General features: G+C 36.1%; 1 protein-coding gene across 4 annotated transcripts in view; it reads left to right on the top strand.

The window, feature by feature from the left end:
• The window catches only part of pard3bb (par-3 family cell polarity regulator beta b), a 702,275-nt gene that overhangs the window by 631,329 nt on the left and 43,069 nt on the right, over positions 1–27,877 (top strand). The gene's annotated exons all lie outside the window — the stretch shown is intronic.

Below are 27,877 nucleotides of genomic sequence, written 5' to 3'. Positions count from 1 at the left end.
AAATTGTCCGTAGTGTATGAGTGTGTGTGTATGGATGTTTCCCAGAGATGGGTTGCAGCTGGAAGGGCATCCGCTGCGTAAAAACTTGCTGGATAAGTTGGCGGTTCATTCCGCTGTGGCGACCCCGCATTAATAAAGGGACTAAGCCGACAAGAAAATGAATGAATACATAAAAAGAACTATTAGCCCTCTTTTTAACTTTTTTTTCTTTTTTAAATATTTCCCAAATTATGTTTAACTGAGCAAGAACATTTTCAAAGTATGTCTGATAATATATATATATTTATATATACACATATACACACACACACACACATATATATATATATATATATATATTTTTTTTTTTTTTTTTTCTGGAGAAAATGCATAAAAGCAATAAAAGCAGCTTTTAATATTTTTTAAACTATTTTGAAGTCAAAATTATTAGCCCCTTTAAGCTATATATTTTCAAAAGTCTACAGAACAAACCATCCTTATACAATAACTTACCTAATTACCCTAACCTGCCTAGTTAACCTAATTAACCTAGTTAAGCCTTTAAATGTGACTATAAGCTGTATAAAAGTGACTTAAAAAATGGTAAAATATTATTTACTATCATCAAGGCAAAGATAAAATAAATCATCAGTTATTAGAAATGACTTATTAAAACTACTATGTTTAGAAATATGTTGAAAAAAATGTCATATTGTATGTATATATATATATATATATATATATATATATATATATATATATATATATATATATATATATATATATATATATATATATATATATATTGCAAAATAATAAGGAACCTCAAAATATTTTACATTTTTTCCACGTTGAGAAGTATGCATCTAAACTTAAGTCATATTTCAAATCTTGATTTTAATTTAATATAAAAAAACAATTAACAAAACTACTGTTAATTAATTTCAAATCAAATCAAATTACTTTTATTGTCACATCATCAACAGCATGTGTGCTTTGATGAGTGAAAAGCTTAGGTGCTGGCTCCAGACAGTGCAAAATACAACGACAACGAATACAGAAGTGCAATACCAGACATTCCAACTAATTGAAATGGACTTTATGCTGCCAAATTTGTCCATTTTTTTTAAATATGAATTGGGTTTAAAAAAAAAAGTTTTTTTTTTCAGTCAAAACAGCACAAATTTCGCCAGTTTGAAAGCATATGATATCATGCAAAACTATTTAAATCATTTTCAAAACTTGATAAATGAACCTATTAAACTTGCATATATTATAGAAAGTATATCTCGAGTGAGTAGAAATATGCAGTATGAGAAACATATTTATTTCTAATTCCACTTGATAACATTTTGTGTTGTTTGGTCATTTTTGAATAATACTTCTTTTTAAGTTTTGTTTTGATTTTGTTTTGTTTTTTGTTTTGTTTTTTGTCCAAACTGACTACTCTTCACCACAAGGAAAGCATAATATAGCATAATAATGTGTTCAAACCATTGTAAAAACCTGATAAATGGACCTGGGAAACTTTCCTTACATTACAGAAAATATGGTCACACTTTATTTTGATGGCCCATTTGTTGAATTTAAGTGACATTGCATCTACATGCTCATTCTTATTATCTTTTAAGTAGACTGTTAGGTTAAGGGTTAGGGTTAGTGTAACATGTAGTGGTGACATGTACTTGCAAAGTTTCTTGTAGTCAGTTAAATGTTTGTTTAGCTGCAGTATCAACAGATAGTCTACTAATACTACTAATACAAGTCTACTAATACTCGAATGGACCATCAAAGTAAAGTGTTAGGGAAAATATACCTCAAGTGAGTGGAAATATGCAGTATAAGAAACATATTTATTTCTAATGCGATTGGACTATATTCAATATGTTTGCATATGTTTCCGTAAACTACATTTTTATACTTTCTGCTCTCCTAAATGTTAGCTTTGAATTGTGCATACAGTATAAGAAACCACTCTGCTGCGTGTGAAAGGTTTACAGCCGCCTTCGTATAGGTATCACTGTTGAAAGTGTGGCAACATGGCTGAATTATCTTAAAAGTTGTTTAGAAATGATACTTACATTCTGTTTTCCTCAGATACGAGTCTCGTTTTTTTCAGCATGTCAAAAGAGCGGTTCTAATTTTGATGTCATAGCGTCTCTCTTCTCTGTGGGAGCGGTGGTGAAGCTACTCTTCTGTAGTGTTCAGTTCTCTGCCTGCATTCAGCACTAAATGGCTCTCTGTAATGGACAGTAATGCACCTTAACGTCATGCTGCTGATTACAGCACAGCTGAATGTCAGCGCTAACCACGCTTAGTGTCAGAACTGCACAAATTCACACCGCAAGAGAACACGCTGCAATTATCTTTAAAGACCCCAGTATTTCCCCTGACACATTAAAAACCTGGACTTTTAGCTTTTTCGGGCTGCAGCTGGGGGTTGTATGGTGGCACTAATGTCTTGGCGAAAACCTAACTGATCTTTAATAGAAATCAGCTTGTTTGTTTGGACTTCTTTAGGTTGTTATTTATTTATAAGACATGATTAATATTTAGGTACATATACCTTAATAGGTTAAAGCTAATGGTGTCACACTCGAATCCTTATGAAATAGCTGAAGTAGTAAATATAATTACTAAAACTCGCAATAGATTAACAATGAATGCTGAGATCTTACAATAAACCTCAAAAGTAATTTTTAATATACTAAAATAACTTCTAATTAGGCAGCATGGTGGCTCAGTGGTTAGCAATGTGACCTTAAAGCAAGAAGATCATGGCTAGGTAAGTTGGCGGTTTCTGTGTGGATTTTGCATGTTCTCCCCATATTTGTGTGCGTTTCCTCTGGGTGCTCTGGTTTCCCCTCACATTCCAAAGATATGCGCTATAGGTGAATTGAATAAGCTAAATTGGCCATAGTGTATGATTGTGGATGCAAGAGTATATGGGTGTGTTGGCTGAAAGGGCATCCACTGCGGAAAAAAAATGCTGGAAAGGTTGGCGGTTCATTCCACTGTGGTGACCCCTGATTAATAAATGGACTAAGTCTAAGGTAAAGGAGTGAATGAATGAACTTCTGTTTACAAGGGCAAGATATGCATAAGAGTGTAGGTGATTTTCTGAGGTGCTCAGACTGGTTTGATGGTAGCTGTTGGGAATTGGTGTTGCACGGGGTGCTGGTTCCAAACCAAGTGTTTTCTACCAATCATCTCCATGAAAGTGAGAGCGGAGCAGAGCCTCCATCCCATTATACCCTCATCTGAAGCTGCCTTCCAAACCAGCTGCTCCCCTATCAGACACACACGCACATGAACAGCACACACACAAACAGCAAAAGACAAACAGTGTCACTGACTGGACTTAAACATGTTCACAAACATTTGCCTGAAAATGTATAGATTGGAAAGTATAATAAGTGTTTAAGATTGGTTAAAGAAGGAATATACTTGAAGAACACACTTATGAAAACTGAAGTAAGGGTTGGGTTATATGAGTAGTTAATTAAATGATGAATTCATTCATTCGTTCATTTTCTTTTTGGCTTAGTCGCTTTATTAATCAGGGGTTGCCACAGCGGAATGTGCCGCCAACTTATCCAGCATATGTTTTACGCAGCGGATGCCTTTCTAGCTGCAACGCAACACTGAGAAACACCCATACACTCTCCTTCACACAAATATACTACGGCCAATTTAGCACATTCAATTCACCTATACTGCATGTCTTTGACCTGTGGGGGAAACCGATGCATCCGTAAGGAAACCCATGCGAAAATGGGAAGAACATGCAAATTGCTCACTGAAATGAACCAGCGACCTTCTTGCTGTGAGGCAATCGTGCTACCCACTCTGCCATCATACTGCCCCAAAAGGATGAACTTTAAATTTTAATTTGTAATGAAAACTATTACAAAGTTAAAAAAACATAGATTTATATAAATATCACTTAACATCTTCAGTTTGTTTTTCCCCTGATGTTATTGTATCTGATTGGACATGGAAACATTGGCTTGAGAATTATATAATAATTAATAAAGCAGCAATCTGGTCAGACACGTTGATTCATAAATCACTTCTTGTATTAAAGTCCATTCTTATTGGTTAACAGCTCACTGAAGAATTTTGAGTTACAAACTCAATTGCATGTTAGCATCCCATAATTTAGGCTTTTTCTCAGGATCAGAAGCTAAACTAGCAGTTCATAAATTAGTACCTCTCAGACTTAAGTTTAGATTTACACTCTCAGAAATAAAGATACAAAATCTGTTATTGGGGCAGTACTAGAGTTGGGTTGATAGACGATGCTATCGTCCACCGACGATGGCTGATACACATCACGATGCTAAGCCGGCATTGCGATCCTTTGCCCCTTCCCCTTTGCAACAGCAACCCGCTCATGAAAAAATACACACTTAGGCCCTGTTTACACTAATATTTCTCAGTTTTAAAATGGGATTGTAGAATGAGAACAATCCACGTCCACACTGGCATTCCATCTAGCATTTCTGTAAAGATCTTTGTCCACATTATACCGCTGAAAACGCACATTACGTGACCACACAAACACACACACTCTGTCATGCGCTGCATACGTGCATGTCTGAGCTCAAGCAGTCAGTTGTTAAAGGTGATATTTAAACAATCTTGTCCCTATCTAACGACTCTTCGGTCTTTTGAATCTATCAAATAACATCAGAAACGTCAGTACACTGCTTCAATCTTTCATTTTCACGCTTGTACTTTGTAATTTTAGCAAAAACCTCAGATACGGTTGGTTGGTTGTTGTTGGTTGTGAACCTTTTTACCAGCCATGTTTGTCGTGTTTTTGTGTAAATATCTTTATTATTTATGATAAGGTTATGGTTAAAACAAAGACCCTGTTAGTCAGGTAGTTGAAACAGTAGGCTACAAACAGCTTGTTTTTTATGAATTAATTAATAATTAACATATAATCAATTCACCTACGATGACGATGCCATTGTCCATTGCGATGTTTCACATTGGACACCGTACGATGCCTAATTGTTCGACATTGCCCAACCCTAGAACAGTGCCTATTCAAAAGATACGTTTTGTTCACAACAGTCTTTAAAGGTACATATTAAAACCTAAAAAGTGCAAATCTGTACCTCATAGTAGCTTAAAGTTACAAAAGTGAATCTTAAACGTACAAAAGTGCTCCTTAAAGCTACCTGTATGTACCTTTTAAAACAGTACCACCCCAGTGACAGATTCTGTACCTTTATTTTTGAATGTGTACTAATAGAGCAAAAGTTCAAAGCGGAAAAGCAGGATTGTGTAATGCACAATTTTTGTACAATTGGTCACAATTGTACAAAATTGTCTATTGTTGGTCAAATGAACTGCCTTGTTGATGCTTCCTGTTACTTTTGGAAGTGGAAAAGAGTGGCCAGCACATTTTTCGCAACTTCTTATTTATTTTTGTCAAGGCATTGGGTCATGAAAATCCAGTATGAATAAATGACGACAAAATTTCTATTCCTCCTAAAAAGTTACCAGCACTTTTAAAAGTATACTGGCTGTATCCTTCTTTAAGTTTTGTAATCTACCCATGACTACCCATGGGTTGAGACATTTCTGTACAGAGGCATTTACACAGTGATCTGTGTGCAAACACGATAGTGCTATCACGCTCTACCAAATCCACATGTGTATAAATAGCTGTTTCTATTTGTGAGGGAAAAAGTAGAGAAACCCTGTGATTTAAGGGAGATGTATTTCACAAGGCCAATCAGATTTCAAAGGGTCTGTCTTTTAGAAGTTTTTTTTTTCTCTCTCTCCTAAAATTGTGGGTCGTCCTTGGAAATACTCAAGGTGGACTGGAGATAAGGGAGAAACGAGGAGGAAAGTGGAACAGAAAAAGGGGGTTTAAGGACTGGAGATAATTTCTTTAAGCCATTGCCACCCAGATAGGACCCCCATTTTCCAGACTTCCCATCTTAAAAGTTCTCGGCAGGGATTAAGAGAACAAAGGAAGGTAAATTCCCAGGAAGAGCAGAAAATTGGTCCAACTTTTAGAGAATGTCAGCACCAGCTTTTTATTTATGGCTGTGTAATTTATCTTAAAGGAACCTTGAGTTAAGAACATAAGAATGGAAATGAGACAGAGAAGAAGGTCATTTAGTTTGTTCCATGTAGGTATCCAGTGGCACTGAGCTTTGCTCGCCACGACATAACATTTCCAATCAGGACCTCGACTTGCCATTTTGAAGAAAAAATCTTGATAAAAATAGACATAGGAAGCCATTAAAAGACATGACGTGTGAAGAGGCCGCAGTCATTAAAAGCAGCACACATTTGGTTATTGACCTTTAATGTGGTTAATTGCCTGAGTGTTGGGGACTTGAGTATGTGACATTTCTTATTTTCCTGTTTATCCGGCTTTATCCTGAAAGGATTTGACATTTCAAATGAAGCATTAACTCAAGAGTGTGGATTGCGATTGAAGATCAGCGGCGCAGTGGAAATGCAAACAAACAGCCCCCGTTCAGTCCACACACACTCTTTTGTTATCGCACCATAATACCAATACGAGAATTGAAGTAATTATAATTTGCAGATTCATCTTCTCGTGCATGGTTAAGAGATAGATAGAGAGAGAGAGAGAGAGAGAGAGAGAGAGAGCATTTCCACAACTGACAGTGTTGAGAAGAAGCTCTCCCAGGTTTTACGTAACAAACCCCGGCTGCTAAAATTAAGTGGATGTTGAAGAAAGTAAAGTAGGAGGAAAACTGTTCTAATTACATGTGGGAGCTTCAGCACACTTCACAGAGAGGCCTCAAAGATTCACCCATTTTCCTACACACACACACACACACACACACACACACACACACACACACACACACACACACACACACACACACACACACACACACACACACACGCACGCACACATTTTTACGCTCAATTGTACTCACATCCACTTTTTGACACTCATATTCCATTACATCCTCTCACAAACCCACACGCTCACTCATACTCATACTCATATGGACATCCCTGAGGTACAGCTGACATTTCAGTCCAGGAGGAGGAGGACTTTCATTTTCAAGACTAGTTCTGTCACTCACTCGGATATAGAGATTTTTCAGAGCTTTTGTTGACAGTTTCTTATGTTCACAGGCTTCTGAAAAGAAAGTGTGTTAAAATGTTACAACAATGTTTGGTATAGTATTTTAGACTTTTTTTTGCATCTGTACACTTTTGCCCACATTCATGATTTCTTTAGTCAGAGGGTCTGGACTGTAGGTAACTCTATGCATGCTTTGTTTAGTTTTTTTGTACATTAGGTCCAATATTGTGAAATAAGCTTATGTAAATTACATACAGTGCTGCTTGAAACTTCGTGAACCCCTTCAGAATCAGTGAAAATATGAAGAAATCATACAAAATACAAGTTTTTTTTTGTTTGTTTTTGTTAGAGCTGTCCTGTGTAAAATATAATGTTTACGTTTTGTTCACAATAGAATAATAGCTAAAATATGATCCCATACAAAAGTTTTTAAACCGTTTGTTTTTATACTGGGCGACACAGTGGCGCAGTGGGTAGCACGTTCGCCTCACAGCAAGAAGGTCGCTGGTTCGATCCTCAGCTCAGTTGGCGTTTCTGTGTGAAGTTTGCTTGTTCTCCCTGCGTTCGCGTGGGTTTCTTCCGGGTACTCCGGTTTTCCCCAAAGACATCAGGTGTACAGGTGAATTGGGTAGGCTAAATTGTTCGTAGTGTATGAGTGTGTGTGTATGTGTGGATATTTCCCAGAGATGGGTTGCGGCTGGAAGGGCATCCTCTGAGTAAAAACTTGCTGAATAAGTTGGCGGTTCATTCCGCTGTGGCGACCCCGCTTTAATAAAGGGACTAAGCTGACAAGAAAATGAATGAATGAATGTTTTTAAACTTGTGGTTAACTGGATGTCATTTTTATTTTTTTGCATCAAGGTGGTGGTTCATGAGTGCTTTTTTGTTCTGAGCAGTTAAACTGTCTGTCGTTCTTCAGAAAGTTTACATAATTTTTCACCCCTTAAAGTTTTCACCCCTTTCACCACTATTCAACACAGTATCATTTATTTTTCTCATTACTTCAAAATGTACTGTATAACTTTTTATGTGGACCACTGTAGATGGACCACAGTAAAGCCCAAAGTGTCTTCTTTCCAATGATACCTTATTTTTGTTTGTAGCTCACTAGGGTCAAGAAATGTTTCAAGAGGACCCTGAAACGTGACGCACCCAACTATTTAGGTTATGGTTATTTAGGTTAATAAAATTAAAAAGACAAGGGGATCCGGATATTAAAATAAACAAAGAAAAACTCACCTTTGAAAGATTACCTATAACTTCACTGAGCAATAGTCATGCCAAATATTCCAGCATACGTTTTACACAGTAGATGCCCTTCCGGCCACAACCCAGTACTGGGAAACACCCATACACTCTCTTATTCACACTTTTTGTTTAACCAATTCATTTATAGCATATGTTTTTGGACTGTGGGGGAACCCGGCGCACCCGGAGGAAACCCACGCGAACACAGGGAGAACATGCAAACTCCACACAGAAATGCCAACTGGTTCAACTGGGACTCGAACCAGTAACCTTCTTGTTGTGAGGTGACAACACTAACGACTGGGCCACCATGACGCCCCATTCATGTTATTGATTATCAGTTTCCCAGTAACCAAATTGACTGTGAATTTTCTGTGAAATATTACTTCCACACAAACTGTAGCATAATGTACCAAAGAATTTTTATATTTTCCTATTAATGTGAATCCACTTAGTCTGGGATGCCCAGAGTGCATTTTCTAGGGCACAATCTCAGGATGACATCCATTAGCTTCAGTCTATCCTAAACAGACAAACACACAGCAACTTTACATTAACAAGCAGACGTTTGCAGAAGTGTGTTCACTGCAGTCAAAAAGATGAAACCGAGTCAGGAAATTGTGCATATGCAACAAAATGCTGAGCTCTGCGGATGGATTCTCTGAGGAGCGAGTGCGAGAAGTCACTGCGCTAGCTCTTGCTCTCCCCTCGCAGCGTTCATGTCCTAGTTAAAATCAATGCACCCTCATTAGAGAAAATTATGAAAAATTAAAGCTATCAAATAGATCTTTTTGTTGCCGGGTAAGAGTCTATTGGCCGTCACAGTGGCTGCCAGCGGGAACGGCATTCAGGGACGGCTGGAGAGACTTTGTTAAGAGCCTTCACTAATTAGGGTTGGAAACTGATGGCTTTTCACAAGCCACAGCAATTACTGCAGTAAAGGAGAGCGGCAGATAGAAGTGGACTTGAATGAATGAGTTTGTTTTTCTTCTTTTGCCTCGTGACATTTCGAGCGAGTTTGAGTGTTGCTCATGGCGATCGAATGAGAGCAGGAGAGAGCTGAGAGACACCAAAGGTCAAACGCAAAAATTATCATCCCTCTTACTGAAGAACGACAGGAATGCCACACTGTTTAGTGCCTTACTTGAATTAGTCTTGAATTAGCATTGTACGTATTTGGCATTGTCCGTTTTTTAAGGGCCAGGTGCTCTTTACAGAGAGGATGACCCGGGCTGACACAGCCACAGGAAGGCTACTTTTGTTCCAAGATCTGGTTGGCGCTTGAGTCACCAGCTCCGTTTTATCAGGCTAATCTAAAATGCTCTGTGACCTGGTAATGCTGGATTTGCTATAACAAGGGCCGCATTCACAACTGAGATTCAACTGCTGATACAAAACACATTCATCTGTCCTACATGAGCTTAGTTTTTCTATTGCTCAGGAAATTGAATATGGGAATAGCTTGCTTAGCCAGAGCAAACTATGCTATTAAAAGAACGCTTAAAGAATAGTTTCTTAAAGTTAACCAGTTAAGTTTTAACATTTTTTTTAATCTATTCAGCCAATCTCTGTGTCTGAGAGGAGTACTTTTAGCGTAGTTTAGCATAGATTATTGAATTATATTAGACCAGAAGCATCTCACCCAGCGTTTTGATCATTTCCTTTTTTTAAGGGGGGTTGGCAGCGTGGCGGTTTGTTTCTTTTAATGACAGCAGTAAAAAAAGTGAACAACTATTTGAACTGTACAACCACACAAGCTAAAAATTAACAATTATTTTTATAACTTTTTTTTATCCACAGCTGTGAAGCTTTTGTCACTGCAGTGTATCTTAATAACTTCTGGAAGGACATTTCATGTACTTGAAATTGATATTAGTATACTTACTAAATAAAGTATACTTTTATACTTGACCTTTACTAGAGTACTCTTTTTTTTTTTTTTCTAAGGGTATATTTACTAACTTACCAAGATCAGTTTTGTTGTAACCACGGGGAGTGACACCAACAACAGAAGTTTGGATCCACGTGCAGGTTTATTAGAATCGTCAGACAAGCAGTGGTCAATACAGGGGCAACCAGACGTATGAGGGCAATCCAGAGTCGAAGTCAAATTGGCAGGCAGCAAACACAATTAAATCAATAAGCAAGGCAAGGCAGCAAAACACGGCAAAGGCAGACAAAGAAAACGCGTTGTAATATCACTGTGACAGATAACAAGACTCGGCCAACTGAATGGGTGAGTGTGTGGCTTAAATAGTGTGTGCAATCAGTCTCTGACAATCCTCAGGTGGTGTGAATGCAATCAGCTTAGATGAGGAAGCACGTGTGTCAGGGTGAAGTGCATGTATGAAAATGTAGTCCAGAAATGGCGGAATTGTAGTCCATGAGTTATTGTGAGTGAGGCCCCGTTTACACTAGTGCGTTTTAGTTTTAAAACGCCATTGTAGAATGAAAACGATCCGCGTCCACACTCGCGTTTTACCCAGCGTTTCTGAACTGCTCTCCGTCCACACCAAAACGCTGAAAACGCACATCACGTGACCACACACACACTCTCGGGCAAGCGCTCCAGCATTTCTACCCAGATGAGAGCTCTGCTTGTCGGACTGCTCATCAAGCATCTCCCGCTGGATCTAATCTCACTATATGTGCTAAACGTGATATTTCATTCATGTTGTTGTCTTTATCTAACGACATAGGCCAATTCCCTGACTTTGGTCATTGGAATCTATTAAGTTACTTGTTCACGGGTAAAATGTTTTGGTTAAGCGCAAAGATAAGTTAATGATTAATCCAGGTACATTGACTGATCGCTTGCCTTTATTTCCTACAATGTATAAACTTATTGTATGTTATACTTTTATAATTATCGATTATTAAAACTGATATTCAGCAAAAGAGAGGGTGCGTTTCGTATTTTCACTGAAATTGAAAGGAGGCAGCTGTTATCGGCTCCGTTTTGTTATAAATATCCACACAGTGAAGATGACGCAAATATATGCAGCACGACGCCTCAACATTTCTGCTGTCTGTTAAGTTGCTAATATTAAAAAGAAAATAGGCAGTTCCTTAAATCATGTTCACTTTTTATTGTTGAGAAAGTGAAACAACGTAGCCAAGGTGATGTGAATGAAGTTATAAAGTACACTGTTTCCTTTGAAGATTTACCCGTGTCCTCGGTATGTTTTCCATATCAAACTGAGAAGGGGGAGACTGCAGCCTTGATCAAACTTGCGAAGTCTTAACTTACAAGAAGAGGATGCGAGACTAAACTGTATGTGGGCTACTTAATATTGAGGAAAAGCCCCAATCAGATAGGCGAACGTTTGCAGCCCCGCCTCCGTTTTCAGATGTCTCCGTCTTTCCCCATCCACACTGAGACGGAGCAGCAGCGTTTTAGAATGAAAACGGCCTTTCCAGCGTTTTCAAAAAGCTCCGTTTTCGGCGCTCGAGAACTCCGGTGTAGTGTGGACGGATGGCGTAAACGTAGCAAAACTTATGCGTTTTCAAACTAAAACGCACTAGTGTAAACGGGGCCTGAGATCCAGCGATCTGTGGAGTTATGATCGCTGGAGATTGTGACACTTGTACAGCCAGGGGGAGTATTGGTGCTCTGGCAGCCTAGATGGGTCAAAGCTACGGATGCTCTGATCAGGATTTTTGCAGCCAATATTGAGCACCAATTCCTTGTCATGGTGATCAGCTGATACTGAGTACTAATGCTTCAAGTTTTATTATGCATTAAGAACATTTTCCCTTTAAGCATGAACCTTAAGAGAAGATCTTCTTTACCTAAGAGAATAAATCAAGGATGCTGCATTTAATACCTTAAACACATCTCCTTAGGTGTGAATGTGTCATGGCCAGAAGCAGCATTACAGAAAATAATTCATCCATTATTTTTACTCTGGCTTAATCCTTTATGTATCAGGGGTTGCCACAGCGGAATGAACCGCCACAGAAAACAATATAACACAGATTTAAAAAATTGTTATGAAAAATTACAATGCAATTTGGAAACATTGCAAATGATGAAAGAAGAATTCAAAATGTCTTGATCAAGAAAAAGTTTGGGGATCACATATGATGCATAAGAAGTTAAAAGTTATACGGGAGCGCACATGGGTCTTCGGTACTGTCAGATGTGGCGCACACTCTCATTCCCATACAGCAGATAGTGGCTATGTGAACTCCACGCTAATTCAGAGAGCAGAAATTTGTAATCGCGCAACCATGTAGAGACAGAAATCACATGTTGTTGTATAAATAAGATATTACATACGGCTATTTAGCTTGTTTATTAAAAGAAGTTGTGATCTGGCGCTATATATAAAATTCAATTAACTTGATTTCAAGGGGGGGCGGGGCAGGGTGCCCCCCTAATATGATGGTAGGGGAAACACTGGTTCTGTAGTTATATTGCCTACTAAGACTAGTGATGTGTGACATAGTGGCTTAGTGGTTCGCACTGTTGCCTCACAGCGAGAAGGTTGCTGGTTTGTGTCCCGGCTGGGTCATTTGGCATTTCTGTGTGGAGTTTGCATGTTCTCCCCATGTTTGCGTGGGTTTCCTCTGGGTACTCCCATTTCCTTCACAGGCCAAAGACATACGCTATATGTGAATTGAATAAACTTAATTTCACCATAGTGTATGAGTGTGAATAAATGTGTATAGTCCAATACTTGGTTGCAGCTGCATGGGCATCCGCTGCATAAAACAAATGCTGGATAAGTTGGCGGTTCATTCCGCTGTGGTAACCCCTGATAAATAAAGGGACCAAGCCGAAGGAAAATGAATGAAGACTAATGGAAAAAGAAAAGTTGCTTTTGTCTAGGCCGATAAGGCTAGAAACTATACTTTCATTCTGGCGTAATAATCAAGGAAGTTTCCTGCCATACCATGGGTGCAACAAATTTTAATGGGCCATTTATACTGAGCGCTATGGTTCATCACAGTCGATAAACTTTTTTTTTGTTCATTTCCATGGTCAAAGGTATCAAAAAAGCTAGTTTTTTACCATATTACTCTTTGGTTACCCTTTCCAAAGGCTACCTTTCTCTCTCTATATGTATGTGTTTGCCTTGTATTATATTTATATTTTAGCAAGCAGCTAGCTCTCTTCAGTTCTCACATGACCACCCACTGAAGCTAAGCTGGGCTGTAACCGGTCAGTACCTGGATGTGATGGTCTGTGTGGGTCCTAATGCCCCAGTATATTGGTGGGAACTCTATACTGCTCAATAATTCTTTTGGATGAGACGTTAAACCAAGGTTCTGACTCTCTGGGGTTGTTCAAAATCCCAGGATGTTCTTCAAAAAAGAGTAGGGCCTCTGTCCATCATGGCCTCCTAACCATCCACATATCATAATTGGCTTCATCACTCTGTCTCCTCTCCACTAATCAGCTAGTGTGTGGTGTGAGGTCTGCCGCAATATGGCTGCTGTCGCATCATCGAGGTGAATGCTGCACACTGGTAGTGGATGAGAAGATTCCCCCCAAAATTGTTTAAAATGCTTTGAGTGTCCAGAAAAGCGCTATATAAATGTAAGGAATTATTATTTGAAATAATGAGCTTGACCTCATGATATTAATTTTTACATGATTAATGAAGTGCTTCTCGCATCCATTTAGAAACGGATAAATGTGAGAGCAAACTGCGAGAGATTAACATGTAAACCACACAAGACTTTTTTTAGGTACCGCATAATATCATTGCACCTGCTCCAGCCAGGGTATGGCACCAAAGATCCATAATCCTTTACACTTTACTATTATTACTCTTTGAGGGATTTTTGAGGGAGATGATAATAATTTAACCTAATTCAATGATCTGTGCTGCCTGAATGGAGTCAAAATGTTTAAACTCAACTTTTTAACTAGGGGATTTGTAAAAGAAGACTATTTTCAAAAAAGTTAAGTGTTCCTTTAAAAATAATGGTTCTTTATTGGTGTTGGTGTTTCTATTAAGAACCTATAATATTTTCATTCCTCAAAAGGCTCTTTATAGTGTTTAAAGTTCTTTGGATATTAAAATGTTCTTCACACTATGACAAAAAAAAAAATGGTCTGTTGAAGAACTTTTCACTAAAAGGTTCTCTCCCTTTTTCTCTCCCAATTTTTTAAATGTATGAATATTCACTAAACACATCCAGTACATTTATTGTACTGTACGTTATAATAGTATTTTAATTAAACCATATAATAATGTGATATTTATTTTATGCAGTCTAGACAAAGTGCATGATGTATTCTTCCTCATAAGAAGTAATGCAATAGCTTTAAGGAATGAAAAAGCTGAAATTTATGTTATTATTCTCTCTCAAATGTAATCATTATGCATTTCCTAAATAATATATGTTGCCTATAAATGTGACAAATATGACAGTTTTTGGGTCCTTGACCTAGTGTTACTGCACAGACTCCAGACGCTACGTGACTCCAAAAATTGTATTAATGAATTCCAGAGCGGTTCAGATAGGTGCAAGTGAGTTTTCCAGTGAAATATAGCAGGTCGTTTGTTTGGTTCCTCCCAAGTTCCACATCAGTACACATAAAAGGTAATTCTTTCATCTTAGCTAAGGAGTTTGCTTTAGGTGAACTACTATCGCTTCCAGTACGTGACACAGTTGCCTTTGCATTGATATTTTTGTCCCAAACTACTACAATGACTTTACAATGAATAAATGTTTCTATTTTTATAAACTGTTTATAAAGTCTGAACATTTAAAAAAGCAGTTCTTAAACATGATCATTTGCACATGATTTATTATTATTATTATTATTATTATTATTTAATTTATCATTTCTTTTTACCTATATGTCACTGGGGGGAAATAATGCCATTTTAGTGCCATTTAGGCATTTTCTGAATGTTCTCACCTTGTTGGCGTGGGTTTCCTCCGGGTGGTCCGGTTTCTCCTACAGTCCAAAAACATGCATTACTGGTGAATTGGGCAAGCAAAACTGGCCTTAGTTCCCAGTGATTGGTTGCAGCTGGAAGGGCATCAACTGCGTAAAACATATGCTAGATAAGTTGGTGGTTCATTCCGCTGTGGTGACCCCAGATTAATAAAGGGCCTATAGCTAAAAAGAAGATGAATGAATGAATGAAATTGGCCTTAGTATATGACTGCGTGTGTAAATCTGAGAGCGGTTGGATGTTTCCCAGTATTGGGTTGTTGCTAGAAGACATATGCTGGAAAAAATATGCTGGAAGTGTTGGCAGTTCATTCCGCTGTGGCAACCCCTTATAAATAAGGAACTAAGCTGAAGGAAAATGAACGAATGCACCTTTTTGACAAAATATATGGTGATTGCATTAACACAGCTAGAATGCTTACATAAAATAAAATGAAAAGAGGGTTAAAGGTCATTCATGGTATTTCTGTAAAAAAAGTATATGATTGACAAGTCCTGACAGCATGATTTTTTTCAACTTATTGTAACTTATTAAACTAAGTTAATCATGTTCTACTTTTTTTTAAGTTACACAAGCTTTTTTAAGTCAGTTTTACATAATATAAGTTCAATGGATCCATAAAGTTAATTTGATTTAACTTAAAAATTTAAGACAACCAGGATTTTATACAGTGTACAGTGGTCCCTTGCAATAGCACGGCTCCCTTTTCGCAGCCTTGCAGGACATTGTGTGCTACGTCCTGATAAGTGCATTGTTTTCTGTGTCCTGATTGGCTGTAGACCACTGTCAATCATGTCATGTCTCCTGTACAGTACAGAATGCATACAGCTTGCCAAATCGATGGCTAGCAGTTTGACTAGCGGTAGCGCCTAAAAGGCAGAGGTAGATGCTAACCATCACAGAAAAGTTGGACTTCATGCTAAAGGAAGGTAAATGTTGTGTGGTTGTAGGGTACCATTACGGAATAAATTAATCTTCTCAAACAAATGTTTGGGCCTTAAAACAGATTTTGATCTTTGGTTTCATTTTATAATACTGGACTTATTTTTTCTATGAAGGGTTGAACTTTGAGAGTGTTTGAACAAGAGACACAAAGTGTGAAAATGATCATGCCTGTATGAGAAAAGTGTGTAATGTGGTATTTTAAAATAATTGTAAAAAATAAGAATAATAAAACTATTTACAAAATTGGCACCAATTTACCAAAAAAATTATAGTTACAGGTTGTCATGAGGGTACGTTTTTAATTTCAAATTATAATTTAAATGTTTTAAAATGTTATTATTATGTTCTTATATGATCAGTATTTCTGCAACTTTAAGCAGAATTGTGACATCATTACTTCAGTGTTCAGTGCCACATGATCCTTCAAAAATTCTTATTTGTGTTCTAAATAAATGTCTTTCCTGTATTTATATATATATATATATGGGGGGAATAAATGGGGCTAATAATTTAGGGGGGCTAAGAAAAGTGTGAAATTAGGTATTTTATAGTAATTGTAAAAAATAAAGCTGACTACTTTGAAGATTTTGTCTATTGTGGATTATAGAGCAGGTTTTATTTAGGACGTAACTCTTGCGAATAACAAGGGACCACTGTATTAGCTCGTGTTATATCTAAACACAAATAAAACTCATACAAATTTGGCACCAATTTACAAAATCAATTTATAGCTACAGGTTGTCATGAGAGTATGTTTTTAATTTCAAAATGGATTTAGACCCTGTGCTCTAAAAACAAATGTTGTGTTGTATTAACTCAATGTTGGGTCAGATTTGGTCAAACCAAACCATTTGGTTAAAAAGTGTAATTTAAATTTTATTTAAAAGATTAAACCCAATGTTGGGTTTGTACAAAAGCAACCTAACATTTTTTTATTTAGTTTGATTATTTGCAAATGAGGAAAAATGTTTTACAAAGTATAACTGAAGTGAAGTTCCAGTGCGCATTATGAGTAGTTGTAAATTCTGTTTTCCTGTTTAATTCATGAACATGTCCCCGCTCTGCATTAGTGCCGTAGCTGCACCGCTGCCCCTTGACCTTCTGCTGCTCTTAATGAAATGGCAGAGATCCTGAGAGCGGCGTTCAGCTCACATCAGCTCTCTGGCTCTGTGTGGAATCAATGCTTCTTATAATCTATAACTCACATCACTTGTGCAATGGCAGCACTTTGACTAAACTCAATTAACAGTCAGAAGAGGGCCTGTGGTTTTGGCTGATTGGTTGTGGGTGGATGCGTTGGAGTGTGTATGTATAGTAGAAGTGTGTTCACACGCATTGGTGTAGATGTGTGTGTGTGTGTTTTGAGAGCCACTGGTGATTGAGATGACACTTTTTCAAGCCAAACAGTGTTAAAGTTTAAAGGAGATTTCAGTTTTTACAGATCTAGTGAACTTCCACCCAAATGTTCAGATCATTAGACCTTTCTATAAAAAAAACTTGCATATAATTTATACTACTAGTGTTACAGTAGGTTTGTACTTTTTATTTTTGTGTTTATGAAACGATGTTGATTAAGATTCATACTTGGCCACAGTTTTTACTCTTTTGGCCTATAAGACTGCATTTATTCAGTTAAAAAATACAGTAAAATTTTAGTAATACCAATATATAAGCATTTGAAGAAATTTAAAAAATTTAAGTAAATTAAAATTTTAATGCACAAAAACAAATTCAAAACCAGATGAGATTGAGTCAGATTTAATTTAATTCAGAGTCAGATGATTCTTCAGAAATCCTAATTTGTTTTCTAATTAAAAATCTTTACAATAAAGTCATTAATATATAAATATATATATATATATATATATATATATATATATATATATATATATATATATATATATATATATATATATATATATATATATATATATGCATTTTGTTTTATCGTTATTATTTGTAACTTTTTTACTTTATTAATGGATTAATTAACTTTTTTATATAGAATTTTTCATTATTATTTTTTTTAATTAAGGTTAATGGGGTCAAAAACACTGGTCACATTTTCTGACAATTAGCCAAAAATACAAAGCTTTTTGCAGCATTGCCTGTATTTATCAATGTAAAAATGCAGTTACAACAGCATTAGCAGGTTTTTAATATTCAAATAAAGTATATTTTAAATATGTAAACAGAAAATGTATGTATTATATATATATATATATATATATATATATATATATATATATATATATATATATATATATATATATATATATATATATATATATATATATATGTATATATATTAGTGCTGTCAATCGATTAAAAAAAGTAACTAATTAATCGCACCTTTTTTTTTTATTAATTGCGATTAATCACAATTAATCGCATTTAAAATACTGAAACTTGTAATTTTGCCTATTTAAATGTAAAATTAATCTAAACGTGAGAAAAAAATATTTAAATTCAAAATATTATTGTTTAATAGAATTTTTGTTTAACTTGTAACACAGATTTCTTCATGTAAACAACATACCCACAATAAACCATCAAGATCCTGGCTTGACAGCCATATTTATTACAGAAATTAAAACACAGGCATGTTAATGACATTTAAATTTCAAAACAATCAATGCCAATAAAGAAAACATTGATTTCCATGTTGGATTCTAAGTAGACTGCAAAAAATGCCAAAATACAGGAATTTCAGATATGGAAAATGAAAAATTATAATAATAAACTATAGAATACAAACTGTTGCACTCATTGTAAAGTTTTATTGCTATGAGTTGAGAACATTAATTATAGAGTAGAAACAATTTTGCTTAATCCTCCTTTACATTCATCCAGTTGCTAAGACTAGCAGTATCCCGCAAGTGCACACAGACTCCTAAATGCCCCCAAATGAATGATAATTTCTTGCAAACCGGTCATTAAATACATTGCACACCCCTCTCGCCCCTACTCAGATACGTCGCTCACTCCACCCCTGACACCCCTCAACGGGCCTGACACAGACACACACACAGACAGACACACACAACGCGCTGCAGACGTTTTGGCCCCAACGGCCTTCCATACTGGAGCGACCCTCAGATTCAACACGCATGATCACGTTCATCAAATTTGCTAAGCGTCCTAAACTAAGCGTCCTAAAGTATTACTGTATTTCACAAGGATTCTGACACAACAACGCGAAGCATACGCTTTCGTTGCGTTTAATGAGGAAACACGCTAAACCTGGAGGGCTCATGCTGAAAGGCAGAGTAATGCCCTGTCTTTGACAGCTCACGACTTTACCAGACGTTCTGAGTACATTCACATAAGACACCAATACTCCGATTTTAATATGATTAAGATAATACTCTTATTACAATTCTACCATGTAGCCTTAAAAGGAACTTTACCTTAAAGGAACACAGAGTCACGAAATGCGGAGGATTTTCTTTCTGTTCGCCATGCGGTATCAACTTACAACAGATGTCGAAAGTTAAAAATAAAACACCCGAAATTGCATGAAACTCTGGATAACTTGTGATGCAACTAATTGTTTTATACTGAAACTTGCCTTCAAAAAGTGCTTCCTTGGTCTTATCCACATTTCTTGCATGTTGAACACACGTCCACCACAACAGGAAGTAAAAAAACCTGAACTGCGTTAATTGCGTTAATTTTTTTAACGCGTTAATTATTTAAAATTAATCGCATGCGTTAACGCGTTAATTTTGACAGCGCTTATATATATATATTATATATATATGTACAATACCTAAGTCTGGATAGTCAATATGTCAAACCAAATAGATATATGTGACTTATCATTTGGTAATTTTTTTACAGTATAATGACTGTATCATTATCCTCATCAATAGACAAAATTGTTGCAAAACAAACCACTATTAAATACAATAAATTGCAAATGTATTTGTATTTAATGTAAGTCGTAGTAGATTTGGGATGCTATTAGAATGATAAAATGATAATCAAGTTTTAGGCCAAGATTCTTTAAACTAAACCAGAGATGCCCAAACTAGGCAAAAGTTGGCCCATGGTACCCTTTGATGATATGAAAAAGTTTGGGCACCCCACATCAAAACAAATAATTATCATATAGATTTCCATTGATATCCTTTCTCTTATAATGACTACAGTTTATATCATGCACATGACCCAGGCTTCTTACTTGCTTCCACTGCTGCCCAGGGGAGCTTCCTGATTCCAGTGGGGCCTTTAGTTATTCATGCATCATTATGGCAGATCTGACTCTGTTTTGGTGTAAAGATTGAGATGTCTCCTTCGCTGCTCCTCTCCAGCAGAAAACAGTGTGTGTTTAGAGTTCTGTCAGTGCCCATATGGCCAGCTCAGAACAAGAAATGATTGCCCTCAGGTTAAAATTGACATGTTTGGTTATTCATGCACTTTGGAGAAGGTGATCAGATGTCTGAGCTGAAGAAATAAATGACAGAGACTTGGATGAATGACGAAAGTCTTGATTCAGCTGAAAAAGTAGTCGAAACTCTGGGCTTTTCATTTTTCACTGCAGCATGCGGTTTTGAAAAGCCAGATCTTAACAAATTGCAATGGATCTGGATGTTATTAACTGGGATTTTTTCTCCCCAGACTTTTTATGCTACCCGTTGCTGACTGTGTTTTATGAGCACTGAACATGATGGAGTAATGGAGCCTATTTATCAATGCAGATATTAATATCGCTCCAGTCCTTCACATGACAGAACAGCGTGTCTTAGATTAAATATGACCTGTCACAAAACATCAGCATTTTCTCCACCCTTACTCCTAGAGCATTTCATACAATCTCTACCAACAGAGCGAAGCACACTTGCCGGGTTTTGAACTCGTTTTGTGCTATGAGGGTGAATAAATTCATTTTTGGTGGAACGTATTCCTATAACTGTTGCTTCAGTATTAAAATACCTTTTTTAAAGCTTTGTTTTCATAATTCAGTCTATTTCGATTGATACAATCAAATCCTGTGCTCAGTTTATTTTATTCAAGCAATTGGTTAATGTAAACCAGTTGTCTTTAGCCAAAGAATATCACAACCAATTTAAGCCTAATTAATAAAATAATTGAATATATATATATATATATATATATATATATATATATATATATATATATATATATATATATATATATATATATATATATATATATAGTTGTGGTTTTATAAAGTTTATATAAAGTTTTGGTTTTATAATTAGTTTAAATTAAAGTATGTTTTTTTTTAGGAAATGCTAATTATAGAAAATGATAGAAGGCATATAAATATAAAAAATGGGCTTTCAAAAATTGATCAGGGAAAGAAGTGGGCCCTAAAGTGAGAAAGGTTGAGAACCCCTGCTGTAGAGTTAGTTGCAATTTTATTAAATGTTATCTCTTTTTTATGCTATAATAGACTGTACTGATGTTAAGACCTGTGCTCTGTTGCATAAAGTGAATAAAGTTTTTAAAAGTTAGCCAAAAGTTAACATTTTGGGGGATATAAAAGTACTAATATGCCTCTAACACTTAAAGAAGAAACTAACTTAAGCATTTTAATGCACCTGGTAGTCTTCAATGAGCTCATGAGATGATTCTCCCAGGTAGGAAATCAGGTAGCAGATCAAAGCATCTTACTTGTCTTAAACTTGCTGATTAAAACAAAAGTAGATTTCTGTGGTCATTAGCCAGTAACAGTGTAAATATCCTTCTACGTATAATTGCGTATCTAGTAGGTTGGAAAATGGATGTACAGCTGTAAATAAGCAGCTGGAAAATGGATGTGCAATATATACCTTTACCTGGTTGAGTGAATGTAGTCCAGATTTTGCTTATTGATCTAAGATAAATAAAAATTGCATGCAACACATTTAAGATTTAGTAGTCAAATCAAGTTTTTTGCCAATCACACACAGATAATACATGTTGAATATGTTAGTATATCTATATAAATGTGTTATCCAACTTACCTTGCATGAGCTTAAATGGTGAGATCATCTGTTGAACCTATTAGAAATGTTAATGTCAGTGAACAATACATATAATGATATTACTGCTTTGGAATTTGATCAGTTAATTCATTTTTGGACATTTAATTATCAGCAACAAATGTTCACAAGTATAAAGGCTGCCTAAACATGTTCAGTTCCGTTATTAGAATATATGTCACTGTGGTTTAATAAGGAGTATGGATTAATAAATACATCTTTCTACATATTGTCATTTCCTCTCAGGGATTATGCTGGGTTTAAATGAGTTCCACGGCTGTCCAATTTCTCAGAAAACTAGATGAATTATAGACCATTTCAATGTGGACATGTCATTGGCCCATGAACATTTCCTATCTGTTACCAAACTATTTCATAACTGTAACAAGGGGCAATTCATCATAACATTATTTATCAATATGTGGCTCTTTTCGCATTGTCGGAAGTGTTAGAAACTAAAAATGTAAAACAGGAAATTTGTTGGGACCATTGTTTTTGGTTACATCCATTAAAATGGTTTATATTATATCATCTTCATGTCTTTATTTTATTTTATTTTATTTTATTATAAATGGACACTTAAAAAAATCGGGTCATAAATACTGGACTCTGCTAGACTTTTATTTAACTTCATTTAACACATTTCCAGGCATGATTTAGTTCAGCACAAAATAAGAAAGCCTACACAATGCATTGAAACTGTACACACACACACACACACTCACACACACAATAAAGGTGAGTGGGGTCCAAAAACACTGAAATGACAAACACATTTTCCATCTTTTTTCTTGCTTTACCCTGAAATACTTTACATTATAGAAGAAAATGAGTTTCAAATGTCATTTTGCGTTGATTTTAAAGGTGAGGAGGGCCTTGTGTCAGGGTTGAATACGTCAAAATAAGTTTCAGCGCGGGTGGGTCGGGCAAGCGGAGGTCCAGGTAATGGCGCTGATGGCTCCTGGATTGGGATGGGAAGGAGGACGCTTTACGACCGGCTGTGTCAGTCTCTTCCGCCTGAATTACCCTCTCATCTCTCCTCTCCTCTGCTCGGCACGCCGTGAAATGGCTTTCTGTAGGCCATTAGCTGTGAAGGAGCAGGACGAGTGGGATGGAGGATTCAGCGGCCGCCAGTTCTCCCAATGGCCGTCATTATGAAGCTGAGCTCTGACAGCGTGTCTGTCAGTCAGACGTCCAGCGTGTTTATTGCTGACCATCCTCACCCTGGGTGGAGTTTGGCACGGGGGCGATTCTTTAACACTCTGCTGGGCACTTTTTTTTACTCTCTTGACACATTTTCCACACTTTTTGATGTCTTGTTAAGGCAGAGTTTCTTAAGTCCTGTCCTTGTGACCCACAGCTTTTCTTATCTCTTCAAACATTTGTTTAGAAATAAAGGTATGAGTGCTGTCACTGGGCCATGGTTGTATCTAAATGGTTCATACTGGTATGCTAATCAAATGACGTACAGTTTTAAAATGTTTTTATTTTTTTATTATGCACCCTCATGTCATTCCAAACCCCTGATATGTTCATTTATGTTAAGAGCACAAGTTAAGTAATTTTAGTTGAAAATCTATGTGCTCCCTCAATCTCTATAAAATAATTATATGACAAAATATCATGACAACAAATGTTTTTGTTACTTTAAAGGGCCGTGAAATGCATTTACAGCATTTACAGCGATCTGAGAGCTGTGTAAACTGGAGGATTTTCAGTCCATAATATTGTGGTTATATTACTGTAAACTTAGTAACTAAATGATTTTGACAAAGAAATGTCTTTAAAAAACTGTAAGAGTACTGCAGACGATTTAGTGGTTAACTCGTATGAATTCATACAATCTCATTCGTACAATTTAGTACGATTTGTTTATCCCCAATGATGGTTGGATTTAGGGGTTTATGTTTGGTGTCACAACTTGTTTTTAAAATCGTACATTTTCATACGACTGAACTCATACAAGTTTGCATGAATTAGCCACTAAACTGACAAAATATGAGATCAGGCTGTAGAAAACTCTTTCTCTGATTCAAAATTTTCTCTATGATGTTTAATTTGAGTTATTGCACTACAGAGTACATTGGTTTGGATGCAGTTTTTGGGATAGAGAAGATAGTTGTTGGGAACAGAGAGAATGAACTTTTTTCTTTTCATAATAATTGTGCTGATCATCTTCTTTGTTATCCTCCCTGATATAATTTGTCAATTCCTCCTGAATTCAATTTAACACGTCTTCTGGAACAGCAAAATTGCTGTTATGACTTTATGAAAAGTTATGACTTTGTAAAATGGGCTGGATGAGGTGAACTGCAGTTATTTAGTTTTTTTATTGTGAAAATCTGGGAACTATTGTCCCAGAAAGTTATGCTAAAAATCATTAGAACATGGTAAAGATTATGTTCCATGAAGTTATATTTCTACTGTAAATTTTCAAATGCTAACTTTGCGACCTGAATAAGCATAAACTTACTAAATTTGTAGACAGGACAATCAACACAAACTCGAACCGCGTTTTTTTAAAAAGAGGACGAGCAGCAAATCCGAATTTCACCATTTCCAGATTCGAAAAGCTGTTGAGTAAAAAATTTTCCTTACAAACATAGTTTTGCTGTGCCCTCATCCTGAAGAAATGGAAACAAAATCTTTGTTGCGGCACATTTATAAATGCAGCACTGACGACCTATGTCTAATAATCATATGCTGATTAAACTGAATACAATCTTATATCAGCGACAGATGACAGGCAACGCTTTGATAATAACACATAATCATTAGATTACAAACAACCCAATGAGTTGTTTAGAACGTGTGCACCACTGCTATTATGTTCACACTTGTAATATTTTTCCTGAGGCGATATAAACCAAAATACACACTATCAAGCATATATACAATGATAAGGAATATGGCTACTTACTTAGTTATTAGCACATAGCAATACCACACAAAAAAGGACGGGCTTTGAAGGAATAAAAGTTTTAAGAAAGCCTTTATAGTGCACTAGACAAGTCTAAACAAGTTTGGCCTATGTATGCGCTAGGCAGGCAGTTCTGTATAATTATGTAATCTATCGGCTTAAAGATATAGGACTGATTTTGACATCCGACCAATAATGATAACATTAAAAATAGAATTTATCGTCCGATAACGATATGGCCACCGATATATTGTGCATTCCTAATATATTTACAGAGGTATACTATGTTTCCCTTGTCCAATAAAGGTTTGTCTGGTTGTAAAGATGCATTCTAAAGTAAGATAAAGATTGAAATGGTGTTGAAATAATTAAAATAATTAATAGAAATTTATAAAGCAAGCAAATTTAGATGCAATTAAAAAACTCTCCTTATTAAAAAAAAAAGACATGTTTGTTTAGTAATGGCTGATTGTAACTTTTTAAGTATACAAATATCATTGATCACTGACAATTAATACAAGGAATATAAAGCAATCACAGTGTTATAAATTGTAAACACTTGCACGTCGATGGCAAATTAACACTCTATGTGTTTACTGAAGCAGCAGAGTCTATTTGTATACTACACTTTCTGAAACTAAACCAACACCCACAAGTAATTTGTGAAACTATAATAGAAGCCCAAACTACCAAGGTCACGGTGGTTAGATGCATAAGCAGTTAAGTGTGAACCCTACACTTTCAAATCCGCCACATTCTGTATCCTATTATATACATAAATATATGTATACATATATTTTCCATGTATTACCATTCATTATATCCTGGCTGACATGTATGACTTGTTTCAGCCCACGTCAAATGTATGGATGCCATGCACTCAACATTAAGTAGGTTGATCACGCAGCGTATTCAGTTAGCAGAGCGAGCGGAAAGGACAGATTAATCTGTACCGCTAAAGGTTTCTTCATGAATAAACTCATTTATGGGTTATTAACATTTAACAAGTGCCATTTCCAGCGCTGTTAGTCTGGCCCGGCTTGAGCAAACTCTCGATAATGTCGCAGGCGTGAGTTTGCACGGTCAGATCAAGAGATTTCTTTGGTGGCGCCTGCAGGTAAAGCCACTCTAATGAGGCCAGAGGTGAGGCCTGTTTGAGGGGGTGATTCAGCAACACCCCACCCTGCCCTTCCAGCACGTTCATTTGTTTACCTAGCCCGCGGTGAACTGTACAATCAGACTGATTTCATCTCGCCGTTTTTACATATGCATGAGCCCTGCACTGTTCTGAGCCGACGAATGAATACACACACTCTCCAGAGAGGGACCTCGCTGGCCCCTGAGCAAGCACACACACACACAGTCACAACTCATTTAGCTGTACACACCTACTTATATGTGCAGATGTCAAAAGGGGATTTTGCAGAAACATAAAAATTTGCTTAACTAGTTTGTTGTGAGATTTTATTATAATTATAAATATTATTTTTCATTTTGTTGCTGCGGTGTTTTATAGCAACAGTGTATATATACAGTATGTGGGTAGATGACAAATAGGTATTAAGATAAACAACACATAATAATATACAAATAGCGTGAGAGCAATTTATCTTTATTTTTACAAACTAATCTTTTAAAATACGATCAACTAGAAATTGATTTTTTTTTTCTTAAAACTTATAAGCAACAACACTGTATATGCCTGACAAAAGTCTTGTCGTCTATTCAAGTTTAAGGAACAACAAATAATAATTTGACTTCTAGTTGATCATTTGGTATCAGAAGTGTCTTATATGAAAGGCAAAGGCCTTTAGATTACATATATTTTACAATAAAAAAATATGATCATGCCTTGATTTTTAACTATTTAATTAGGACAGTAAGGTCTGACTTTGCTTAGACAATAGTCTTGTCACTTAACAGAAATAAAGTACAGTATAAAATATAAAGTCGTAGTGCCGTGGAAAGAGAATTAATATTGTGTATGACTCCCATGAGCTTGGAGGACTTCATCCATACATCTCTGCAATGACTCAATGCAATGAAGTCATCTGGAATGGCAAAGAAAGCATTCTTGCAGGACTCCCAGAGGTTATCAAAAGTCTTTGTATTCATCTTCAAAGCCTCCTCCTTTTTCTTACCCCAGGCATGCTTAATAATGTTCATGTCTGGTGACTGGGCTGACCAATCCTGGATAATATATTCAATTGTGATTGTTTTCTTCATGACTTGTAGGACATTTAATAATAATTTCATAAATGAGTGTCACACCAAAGGACAACAAAACTTAGTCATTTTTTATAGGTTAAAAAAAATTAAATATATGAAAAAGTCGTAATCTCCACAGGGGCTTCTTAAATGAGGTGCTTCAACTAATTTGAAATAACTTTTCAAATGAGGTTTTAAAATGACCATATACAGTAGCATCATACAAATGACATGGTTTTCATTGACAAAATGCATCAAGTTCCTGGGTTTTTAGAAATAAATGGATTAAAAACAAGAAGAAACCATATGTATATATGATCCAAAAGGTAAAACCCAAAAAGTTAAGCGAACTCAAACTGTTAGAGGAAACCGATTGCAACAAACAATTTGTTCAAAAGCTAATCCTAATGAGTACTGTTAAATTAATTTGAGTAATTTAACCAATTCAATCACAGTAAAATCCAATAAATGAAGAGAACTCAAACCAACTGAGTACTGTAAAACCCAATAAGTTAAGGCAACTCAAACCGTTTGAGGAAACTGATTGCAACAAAACATTTCAGATTAA

Source organism: Danio rerio, chromosome 9 (genome assembly GCF_052040795.2).
Source record: "Danio rerio strain M-AB ecotype USA chromosome 9, GRCz13ab, whole genome shotgun sequence".
In the NCBI taxonomy this organism is placed as follows: domain Eukaryota; kingdom Metazoa; phylum Chordata; class Actinopteri; order Cypriniformes; family Danionidae; genus Danio; species Danio rerio.
Note: the sequence above shows the minus strand (reverse complement) of the source record. Positions and strands in the feature narration are given on the sequence as shown.